The sequence below is a fragment of the Bidens hawaiensis genome, unplaced genomic scaffold (genome assembly GCF_021521415.1).
Source record: "Bidens hawaiensis isolate Kalapana, Puna unplaced genomic scaffold, B.hawaiensis_p1.1 tig00002602_1, whole genome shotgun sequence".
In the NCBI taxonomy this organism is placed as follows: domain Eukaryota; kingdom Viridiplantae; phylum Streptophyta; class Magnoliopsida; order Asterales; family Asteraceae; genus Bidens; species Bidens hawaiensis.
This window is the reverse complement of record NW_027491141.1, coordinates 1,745,376-1,757,941: the sequence shown is the minus strand read 5'-3', so window position 1 is coordinate 1,757,941 and position 12,566 is coordinate 1,745,376.

Here is a 12,566-nt window from a genome sequence, read left to right as displayed (position 1 = left end):
GCGGTACCGGGAATGAGATCGATCCAAAACTCTACTTCACGATCGGGAGGGATTCCAGGATGTTCATCGGGAAAGACATCAGAAAAATCAGAAACAACAGGAACGTCTTGATTTCTTTTGGTTTAGATTATTTTGTGACGTAGGCCATGAATGCTAAGCATCCTTGATTCAAACATTTGTTAGCCCTTATCATGGATATTAGGCTAACTTGGCCAGCGTCTTTATCCCCTTCTATTTGAATGGTCTGTTTATCAGGGGCTCAAAGTTCAATAGTCTTGCTATTGCAAAGGATAAGTGCATGGTTATCGGATAACCAATCCATACCCAATACAATATCAAAACCCGCAAGAGTCATAGGTAGCAATTGGATAGGCAAAATGTAACCGGCTAATAAGATTTTTCCGTTTTCTAAAGCTTTGGAGATTTTAACGATTACACCACTAGTGGTCTCGACGTTTAGAGTTTTATTAAGTGTGATTAAGGGTTCGTTTAATAGACTACAAAAGTTATAATCTATAAAACCTAAGTTGGCACCTGAATCAAACAAGACTCTAGCATAAGTGTTGTTAACTAGGAACATATCAGTAATGGTTTCCGGCATGTCGGCCGCCTTTTTGGTATCAAGAACAAAGACTCTTGCATGGCCCTTTCTAGCTTGTCCACTTTCGCATGCACCGCCAGTCGCAGGTTTATTTTTAGGGCACTCGAAACTAATATGGCCCATCTCTTTGCAATTGAAGCAAGTCATCTTCTTTTTCCAACAGTCGGCCGCTACATGGCCAGGCTTTTGACATGAGTCACATACTACTGCAGTCGGATCATAGTGACATCGCCCTCTATGATATTTCCTGCACTTCTTGCATTGTGGAACGTTGGAATTGAATCCAGGCATATGTTGATCAACACTTTTGCCCTTGAAGTGGGCATTTCCTCCTTTCTTTGGGTCGTATGACGTTACAACCCTCTTGTCCTCCTTCTTGTTGTGGATCATTCCGCTCATCAAATAACCAGCCATTTCCATCGCGGAGTCGCCTGTTTGTGGTAAGTGAGACCTCACCATGTCACGAATCTCTCGTGGTAGTCCCCATATATATCGCGTGACTTTGCTGGACTCGGGGTTAACCAGCTGGGGAACCAATCGACAGTATTCGTGAAATTTTGTGTTGTACACACGAAGGCTTGTTCCAACAACCTTGTGATTCAAGAATTTGGTTTGAATTTGGTCAGTCTCGTGCATCGGACCAATTTTTTCCAACATCTCCTTAAACTCATTCCACGTTAGATTATACATCACCTCCCTTCCTCTACTTAGAATCGGTGTGTTCCACCACTCCAAGGCTTCACCTTTGAACATGAGGGCAGAATATTGAATCTTCTCCTCGTCAGAACACTTGCTTGTTATTACGATTGTCACCATTTCTTCAAGCCACATTACGGTTGTAATGGCTCCTTTGTCACCATGGAACTTTTTTGGTCCATAATACTTGAAATCCTTAAACGAACACCCACCGATCTTGAGTTTCTTAAATTCTTGTCTAACACCTCCATCGGCATTTGACTAATGAACACTTTCTTCGATATGAAATGGTCTAGAACGAGGTTTAGAGACAGATTTTCGAGAAGGGTTAGCAGATTGTGAATGTTTATTTTATCTCGATTGAGATCTAAATTCGGTTTCGGCCCTTACGACATCTTTTACAATCTTTTGAATTTGTTTCATATATTTATCAGGGATTGGTTCCTCTTGTTCTCTTTCAGGACCTTTCCCTATTTCTTCTCGTTTTTTGGCTTCTTTTCGGGAAGCCTCTCGGTTATTGCTTTGATGATGCTTTGCCCTTGAGCTCTTGAAGAAATTGTATGTGGGGATCAACTGAACCATAATTAGGGGTTTGATGAGAGTATGGTTCTTCGATCGGCGTCTTCACTTCATTCGGATTGTCTGGATATTCCTCCTTTGAGTCTTCTTCTATTTCCTCTTCTTCTGGTTCCTCTTCCTCCGGGGTTTCTTCTTCTGGGTCCTCTTCTTTCGGGTCCTCCTCTCCCATTAATTTGGCAGTCTCTTTTGACATTGCAGGTAAGTGAACTTTCTCGTATGGAATCTTCACTTTTATTCTGGGTTTGTGAGACGTCCCTTCTTTGTTGAGGCGGGAGTCGGCAGAATCCATAGTAGATGTTCCAGTATGCTACCTTCGCTGATCAGAGTGGCATTGCATCCAGTCGGATGCGGGAGATCTTGGTTCCTCCTTGATTGGTCGGTTGGAGAGGAAAGCGTATGAAGGGTGAGGATTTGGTGGCATACGTCGGATCTCCATATGGGTAATATGGCGGAACCTCAGATGGTTGATAGGTAGGAATCTTGAAAGGATGATACGTTGGTACTTTGGATGGTTGGTACATGGGTAAGCTTGACGGGTAGTAGCTCGAGTGCCTTGGTGCTTGGTATGCTTGATGTGGAGTATTATCTAGGTGGTAAATTGGACTTTGCTCATTTCCGGGATAATGATATGGCTTGGTTTGATTGTGATCCTCGTCGAAATTGAAGAATGTTTCATAGTAATCTTTGCTCATGATATCCTTTGGAAATTTGTAGTATTTCTTTGCTCTTCTTTCTTTTACGATCATAATACTCCATTAATTTCTCATAAGACATCTTTAATGGGTGGTTTAGAGTGAGGAGACGGAAAGGAAAGGGTTACTAGCCAATCTTATCCCTATTCAAATAAACAAGTAAAATATTTTCCTATGTTTGGATCGAAGCTTGGGTATGGTTTTATGATATCCAATTCGCTAAGATCGATGGCTCAGATACCAACCTGTCACACCCCCATCTTAGTCCTAGGAGTGTGATCAACACTTGGTACCACAATTGTAAATAAATCAGAGTTGCGGTTTAATGCGGAAGTCTTATAAAAACATGTGGATTTAGATTATAAATATTTACAATACAAAAGACGACACAAAAGTCTCGTTTAAGTTTACTTGCTATAAGTATTACAAAACCACCATTTTAATTAATTATTAAGTTCAACAAAATATCGGAGCCATCGGAATCATGAGCACTTCGTTCTTTCATGCTTTATTCCTGATTACCTGCAAAATGTTAAGAAAATACGTCAGCAAAAAATGCTGGTGAATATACTAACGCTAAAATATTTTCCTTTGCTAGATCACCCCTCGAGACCACGTATGCCTCGGCCCATCTTGGCTTAGGAATAATCTAGTTAAAACATCATTATAAACTTGAGTGTCTACTCTAGGTTACCCCAGCAAACACTGCAGCGTTCGACTACTTGCGTACCCGTATATATACACATGGTCATTACCCCCCGTAGGCGAGCGTGACTATAACCAAGTGTGGTGCGATGTGCCAACCGCGTTATTACCACATATGTAAGGATCCAGACAAACGTATACCACGTCCTCAGGGCTAGGCTTATACTCTTATTTACAATGTTTTTAGAGACACTTAGTCTCTTGTAAAGTTTTACAGATAACAAGTTGACTCATTTTGAAAACAAGTTTTGTAAAAATTGGGGCGTATTCACCTTTTGATTGGGATCGGCTTCAAACACCGTCCGTGGGTCTTTCCCTTGCTCTCTCGCACCTATAGTACGAGTATAACTTTTTGTTAGTCGGATATACAATCCGGCTTAAAATCTTTAGTCTTAGTTTTATAATCATCACCTCGATTCTTTTATGCTTTTACTTTAAAACCTTTAGTTAAAAAGTAATATTTATAAACCTTTTGTTTATTTTATAAAACTCTACGTTTCTTCTTCTTTAAGAAACGTATTCTTTTCTTTATTATTTAAGAATACTCTTTATTACTTAAATAATATTCATAACAAAGAATACATATATATATTAATATATGTTTATATTTCTTTCTTTTCTTTTCTTTTTTATATATTTCTTTTTATTTTCGAGGTATCGAGTATAACCTCGACTTTAGGGTTAAGCCTTTATAATATTTTATTACTATTTCATTTGGGCATTACGCCTACCTTTTCTTGGCTTATAAAACCCTAGATACTCGAGCAGCATTTTGACGTCGCTTTATTTATCAACCTTTCTCGATCAACACTCCACCTTGTCACGATTATCGAAATACCAACTCTTCACGGCACGTACTTCGGGATGATCGTTGAGACGTCACACTAACAATATCTTATTACTTATAACGTCGTCGGGAGGTGGCACGTTTGTCAAGGTAAGTCACGGAAATCGAGGACTCAAGGTACGCATATCGAGATGGATTGATAGCACGAACTTCGAGGTATAAAGAGATGTTAGAGAGAGTGTTGTTGGTGTGTTTTTGGTGTGAGATATGAAGACCCCGAACCTGCTATTTATAGGCATTTCTCGGAAGCCCGTCGCGGTACGCGACGGCCTCCTTGGCACCCGTCACGTATCGTAATGTAGGCCAGGTGAATCACTTCGTAGACCTTCCACGTGGCGGCCATGCTGCCACGTGGTGACATGTGGCGACACATTGTGCCACCGTCTGCCACGTGGCAAACGTGTCAAAAAGTGTCAGGCAACCCATCTCTCTACGCGATGGGTCTCTCTTCTGATCCATTGCGTATCGCAATGGGTTAGGAAAACAGAATTTACAATTTTAACCCTTGAGTTTGGAAATTGACAAATTTGGTCCTTTGACTTTGGATTTTGGCATTTTTGGCTCGAAATTTCCGTGATGTTACAGTAAAGAGGAAGATAAATACAAAGCTGTTCCACCACCATTCAACAAAAAGTATTTATCCAAGGTTGATAAGAAAAGAGAGAGGGATATGTTCAACAGTTTAGAGATGTCTTTCAAGATAAAGAAGAGTTCATTGACATTTACAAAAGGGTTGAAGTGAGTAAAGAGGGAGAATTTGTAGTAAAGGAATAAATTAGAGATGATAAGTCAATTGGTGTGCGAGTCTCTGAGGATGACTTTCATGATGATGATCTGAATGTGGATGACTTAACTGATCAGATCATAGATGAAGAGATTCAAGCTGCAGAGAGAAACAGAAGACAGAAGAAACCTGACTGCATTGACAAACTTCCTTTGTTGCCACCTATGACATGAAAAATGAAAATACAAAATGAAAGAATGAAGAGAGAACATGTGTCTTTTGACATATGTGACAGGTCAAAGGTGAGTTATAATGTCATGAGACCACCAAGCAAAGAAGTTTCAAAAAGGATAAGTGACAATAACAAGAAAAATGTCACTGTAACAGTTGTTGGTGACAATTTCATTCCAGTAAACACTGCTTTCTCAAGCCATGAAATGTTTGATATTGGAGAAGTTGAAACTATGGAAGAGTATGAGAAGAGGCAGTCAAGGCATAACGGAAACCTAGATAAAGAGCCTATGAATATGAAGAAAATCATCTTTGTGAAGAGCAAGACTGAAAGACAAGATATAAAGATTAAAGAGTTTGTTCCTTTTTCAATTCAAGAAAAGGAATGCTCATGAAAGTTTCAGAGGAAAGGTGTGGCGCAAAAAATGTGATGAGTTTGTTCAACATACTAATTCTTGCAATGAAAGATTCAACTTCAAACCTTTTCATGTTCCCAATGAGACAAAGTTTGGTCAAAACTTTGAGCTTTACAAACAGAAGTATGATGAATACTTGGGAAAAGAAAAAGTGTGTGAAAAGGAGACTGAGAGCAAAACTGATCAGAAAGCTGATAACAGTGTCAAGAAGGAAGGGAGAGATGAAAAGAAGCCAAAGAAAAATGTGGCTGAACAAGTCAAAAGAAGCATATCTCCCAAGAAATGAAACTGTTGTCAAAAAGAACTTTCAACCTTTGAGAATTATCCCTAATCCAGATTCAAAATCAGTTAAGTCTGATGATTCTCAAAATTCACCAACAATGAAAAGAAAAGAAACAAAGGTATCTTTTCAAAAAGGAAACCAAGAGAGCTGACTGATGAAAAATTCTTATTGAAGCATGGATTTGAACCTCAAGGTTTTCTTTGGAAACCGAAGGGTGAAGTTCAAGAGAAAAAGGATTTTGATGTAAGAGATTATTCAAGCACAAAGGATTATGTAATTCAAGTCTGTCATAGCATAATATCTTGTGTGCAAAGTCCAAAAGAAAGTGGTTATGAAACTGAAAATTCTGAAGATTGTGAAGTTGTACATGAAGATCCTAAGCCCATTCCTCTCACACCCAATGATTCCATTATTACTAAATCTGATGATTTGCAAGTTGAATCAACTTGCAGTTCATCATCTAACTAATTATTCTCATTGATATGTGCAGGAACAGTCCACTCCACTGAATGAAGTATGGTATATGGATAGTGGATGTTCTAGGCACATGACTTGTGACAAGAGGTCACTTGTTAACTATGAAGAGAAGTTTGAGGGTCCAGTAGCATTTGGTAGTGATGAAAATGGTGGAAAAATAGTTGGAAAAAGGGATCTTCACCAATGGAAAGGTCTCATTTGACAATGTCTTCTATGTGGAGGGGCTACAGTATAACCTTTTGAGCATATCACAGATGTATGATAAGGGTTATAAAGTTGGTTTTGATGACTCACATTGTTTCATCTTAAGTCCTGAATTTGTGATCCCACCTGATATGATTATGTGATGGCCCCAAGGAATGGCAATTTATATGAACTTAACATGAAATATGTTGTTTCAAGGGGTGGTACATGTTTTGTTTCAAAAGCCACTAAAAATGACTCAAAATTGTGGCATAGAAATTTGTGTCATGTCAATCTCAAGAATATGAACAAACTAGTAAAAGGTGAGCATGTCATTGGTTTACCTACTAGGGGTAATCAAGTTGGATGAAAATATATCTCATGTCAAAAGGGAAAGCAGCACAAGTCTTCACATAAGACTAAACTCATCAACACAATTGATCAAGTGGTTGAGATGCTTCACATGGATCTCTTTGGTCCTGTGAGTGTACCAAGCATTGGGAAGAAAAGATACTATCTTGTGAGACTGCTGAGTTGATTATGAATTTTGTAACCAGGATAGAGAATCAACTGGATGCAAGAGTTAAAGTAATTATTGATCCTTTTATATATAACACAAACCGAACTACATCTGGATAATGGGTAAGCGAGCAACAAGTTTTGTCGCTATCCCTTTTTGAATCGCAAAGCCTATTCTACTAAATATAAATCCTTGGTTCCTCGGGCTCTGCGAGTCACTGTGGACCACCTTCTGCACCCGCTCCAAGAAGCGAACCGCCTCGGGAGCTAGGGATCCAAAAGTGTCGAAGGCAAATGGAATGAACACGTGCTGATTCTCCAAACACAATGTCTCATGCTTAGCAACCTTCCTAGACTCCGCTCCCAAAACCGCCTGTCCCGGTACGAAGCCACTGTCTCTCAGCCCCACCAACAGGGACACCCCAGTGAGGTCAACACACGCATGCTTACCCCCTGCCCAGCCAAACACAAGAACATCCGCAGGACACAAGGTAGATCTTCCCTCACGCGGATCAGTCAAAAAGTTAACAGGTGCCTCTTTTTTGGCTGAGATCCCGGCACGTCTAAGCACATCCCATAACACATCTCTAACCCAGTCATGACGATACATGAATCCCGAAAATTCCTTACATTGGAGGGCATGCTCACAGAATCTATCCAAACAAGCTTTTTTACAAATGGGGCATAATTCATCTGGAGGGAAAAGAGGAATCATAAGCCGATATTTAAGGATGGCTCTGTATTCAACTGCCGACATCCGTTGCCCAAGACCTTCATTGGGCACAACAGTTAAAAAATCCTGGGCATGAGCCCCCTTAAGACAAGCTAAAACTGCCTTTTGTCTCGGGGTCATATCGAATCGCTCCTCCAAATCATGTACGTGTTTACCATAAAGAGCACTCGCCAAGATTTGTTGAGGTTTCTAGGGGGCGGTCTCCTTATCAGTAAAACCGCCTATATCAAGGTTCGGGAGAGTTGTTCCAATATTACCAAGTGCAAAAGAGTAGTAAGGATCTACCCCCGTAACACCAGCGTTTCGCAGGACGTGGTCTTGCAATTTCCACGACTGAGACCTGGAAGCCACAAATGCATATGCGGAGACATCCTTAGCCGAGAAAATTCCTAAGCCTCCGCAACGCATAAGGAAGGAAGCCAACCTCCACTGGAGGTCCCCAAAATGCGGTCCTCCACACACAACAATATCTTCAATTGCCCCCCGCAGGCCCGCATTAAAGTAATGAGAAGTAACAATGGTACTGAGTTCAAGAATGGAGTTATGGAAGAATTTTGCAATAAAAAAGGAATAATACAACAATTCTCAGCTCCTAGAACTCCTGAAAAAAATGGTGTTGCAGAAAGAAGGAACAGGGAACTCATTGAAGCTGCAAGAACCATGCTAGCAGATGCTTATCTGCCTATTACTTTTTGGGCAGAAGCCATTAACACAGCTTGCTATGTTCAGAACAGGCTACTTCTTAACAAAAGTCAAGACAAGACTCCTTATGAAATCTTGTTTAAAATAAAGCCCTACATCAAGTTTCTCAAGCCATTTGGATTCAAATGTTCACTTTTGAACACCAAGGATTATTTAAACAAGTTTCAAGCAAAAACCATGGATTGCTTCTTTGTTGGCTACTATACACACTCAAAGGCCTACAGAGTATATTTGAAAGATCATTTGAGTGTGATTGAATCCTCTGACGTAATATTTAAGGAAAATCAATTCAACACAGTTGATGGTGCAGCATGGTTGTTTGATCTTGAGAAATTGATCAAGTCTTTCAAGATCTATCCTGAAGACTTTGATGAATCTTTTTACAAAACCAGTGTGATTGAATAGAGAAATCAGAAAACATTGGATTTGGAAAAGTTGTGGAACAAGGTTGCAACTAAAGAAAGTGAATATATATTAATAAAGGATCCCTCAAGTACAAATGTTGACCAAGTTCAAGATAATAATCAAGAACACAATCTAATACCAGAACAAGATCAAGCAGATGATAATCAAGAAAATCAAGTAGTACAAGATGATCAAGTTCAATATGGGGAAGATCCAAACAACCAAACTGGTGACGAGGAAACTGCCACAAGGGCAAGGTTTCAAGATTCATTTGACAGATTAAATTTGGGAAACACTGGTGCATCTACCTCAAGACAGAACAGTGAAGAAGCACCTGAAGTTGAAAATGCAACAACTGATTTGGTCATTGATGAACCAAATCTCAATGAATCAAATCTTGATACTACTGTGTCTACAGAAATGATAGTTCAAACCTCTTATGTTGAAAAGAATCATCTTTCTGAAAACATCATTGGAGACATAAATGAAAGAGTTACAAGAAGTCATTCTGAATCTGCAAACATTTGTTTGTACTCCTACTTCCTATCCCAAATAGAACTCAAGAACATATTTCAAGCATTGAAGGACAACAGTTAGGTAGAAGCTATGCAAGAGGAGTTGGCTCAATTCAGAGATCTGCAAGTGTGGGAACGTGTAGACAGGCCAAGAAACAGATATGCAATTGGAACCAAATGTGTTTTCAGAAATAAAAGGGATTAAAGAGGCATGGTGATTAAGAACAAAACAAGACTTGCATCTTTGGGATGCCTTCAAGAAGAAGGGATTGACTTTGAGGAAGTCTTTGCACCAGTTAAAAGACTTGAAGCAATAAGAATTTTCTTAGCTTACGCTGCCTCAAAGAATATAAGGGTATTACAACTTGCTGTCAAATCTGCATTCCTAAATGAAAAAATAGAATAGGAGGTGTATGTTGTGACAACCGCCAAAAATTAGACTAATCTGGTAATTCTCTTAACCGTAATCGCGTATTAATTAGTAAAATAAATACATAGGAATAATATTTTTAGCCAAAGTTTTTGATTTTAGTTGAGTTTTAAAATATGGAACCCAAAAAAGTTAAATTTTGTCGTGTAGCTGACACGGTACAGATTAACACCGGGTAATATCTCAAAACGGATAAATTCATAAACATGTCAAGATGACCTCGAAAAATTTAATTTTATAGTAGAATATTAGAGATAGTGTATAAACTTAATTTTAGAAGGTTCGAATCGCGAAAATTTGAAAATAAGTAACCGAAAGCCAGTAGAGGACACCGTAAGAACCCGACATTAAGCTTATCAGAAAATTATGTTTTTAGGCAAACATTGACTGTAATCTAATTTCGCTCAAAGTTTGATAAAAATTATTAGAAACGGAAGTCGTTTGGCTAGATAAATTACGAGATACGTTAAACCTTAACAACTAGATAATACCATAAGCCTTTATAATTACCCAACTCTCCCACTCCCTCACCCCTCTCTCTCGGCCGCCACTTACACACACAACCCAACCCACCTCCCAAACCCACCAATGATAAATTTACATGTATGCATACAATGATTACCTAGATTACTTGGAAGCTTCAAACATGGACACATTCACACTCTACTATCCAACTCACAACCCTATACCATCCTAATCACCAACCCTATACCTTTTTCTCTCTCTATAAAACCGGATACCACCACCACTTCACCATCATCACCATTTCAAAAACCTCCTTACACCATTGTTAAATATTAGGAGTTTTGATGGAGGATTAGGCAAATAAAAAGGAGTAGGAAGCCAAAGAGGGAACCATAAGCTAACTTAAGGCCACATTATCACCTCCTTAGACACCAAATCTGAAACCCAAGGTAACCCACTTCAAGATTTGTGTATATTAGTTGCTATTTAATGTTTAAATCTTGATTTTAGTATGCTTGGTAGTGTACATGAAGGTATAATATGGATATATGCATGCATATGTGTGAACCGTGAGTTTGCATGTGAATGTATAAGATGGATTTTGTTGATTATAGGACTTGTTATGGTTGCATTTTAGCTTGAATAGATTGTCCATATTGATGTTACTTGAGTTTGTTTAACAAATGGGTTAAGTATTGTTTTAATAATGGAAGTAAATGTGTAAATGGCCAAAAGATCAAAGATGGATAATGAGTAAAAACACCCACTTTTGGCCGTGGGCTTTGATTTGGGTGTTGGATTGAAGTTGTAAGCTTGTTAAATGGTAAAATGGTTAAAGAAAGAATGATAATATTGAAAACCCACATACTTGATTTCTTGAAAAAGTTGTAAGTAATAATAATAATGGTTTTGAAAAGATAAAATGGATCTTGGAAAAGGGTTGACAAAAGTGTAGAGATTTGATTTTGTTGGAAAGTTACTTACACATGCAAGTAATACAAAAATTTGATTTTTGATCATAAAGCTCATACTTGTCTTGTATTGATTTTTATATGGATTGAAAATGACAAACTAAGTGATTGAATGGGACATATGGAAAAGAATAAAATCTACTAGAAGTCCTAGGATGCATGAAATATGATAACTTAGTTAAACAAGAGTTTGTGTTAAACTTACTAATAAAAGAAACTTTGTAAATTGTACAAGATGTTTTGCAAAATGATTTGATAAGTGAACATAATCTTGTGTGGATGATTAAAGACTTGTGGTTAGGATTACTTTAGTGAACTCTATTGTAAAGATTGTTGGAATGATAATAAGGTTATTAAAAATTTCTACTTACTAGTAATAGAAACTTTGTTGTTAAAGAATCAAGAATGTGTTTGTTTAAAAGATGATAATGGGATGAAATAAGAGGATAATAGGGGTTATTAAGATCTGGAAATTTTGGTACATAAACACCTTGTAGAGATTGTAGAAATAACATGTATATTGTATAGTTGAAAACTTAAGCTAAGGCTTGAGCATGTGTAGTTAAAAATTTGTTTTGTGTGCATACTTGGTGCTAGATGATCAAACATGGATGTGATGATATATTACTTGTTATTATATGTATATTTGCTGTACCAAATGGTTTGGTTTTGACATTGTGACTTAAATAGCTTGTCGGTGACTTTAACGGTCGAAAAGTTCGACTTTTAAGGTGAACCGACATGAGTTTTTGGAACTGAATTAAAACAGCTCCTAAAGTCATAATATTCTTATATTTAACATAAGTTAAAGTATAAGAAAAGTCAAGAATAGCAAAACTTAAACCAACACGGTTCGTGTCGCGAAAACCGACACGAAAACGTTAAAAATTGGCATTTTTAAGAAATTGGCAACAAAATAAAAACCAAAACATTTTTATTAAAAAACCAATAAAACTTGACTAAAAACTATATAAAAAGTGTTTTAGATAATTTAAAACTAAAAGTTTCATAAAATAACAACCGGTTCGTTTTTAAGCTCAAAACCAACGAAACCGGCAAAACCGACAAAACCGATTATAATAGAGTCAAAATTTTAAATAAAATAATAACTTGAATTTTTTTTCCAAAACACTCCAGCAACTAAAGGTAATAATTTTTATAAATTTTAATAATTAAATAAAATTATTAAATAAAACAATTATTAGTTGATTATTACTTGTTTCTATTTTTAAGTATGTATTTATGGAATTATAAGTAGTAAACTTTATGTGTTGTGTGCTTGTGTGGATTTTTAGAATAAGAATATATATATTTTAGTCAAACCCGAATTTAAAATTAACTAACGTGTACTAATATAGGAACGAGCGTTATTCGAACACCGAAATCAAAGGT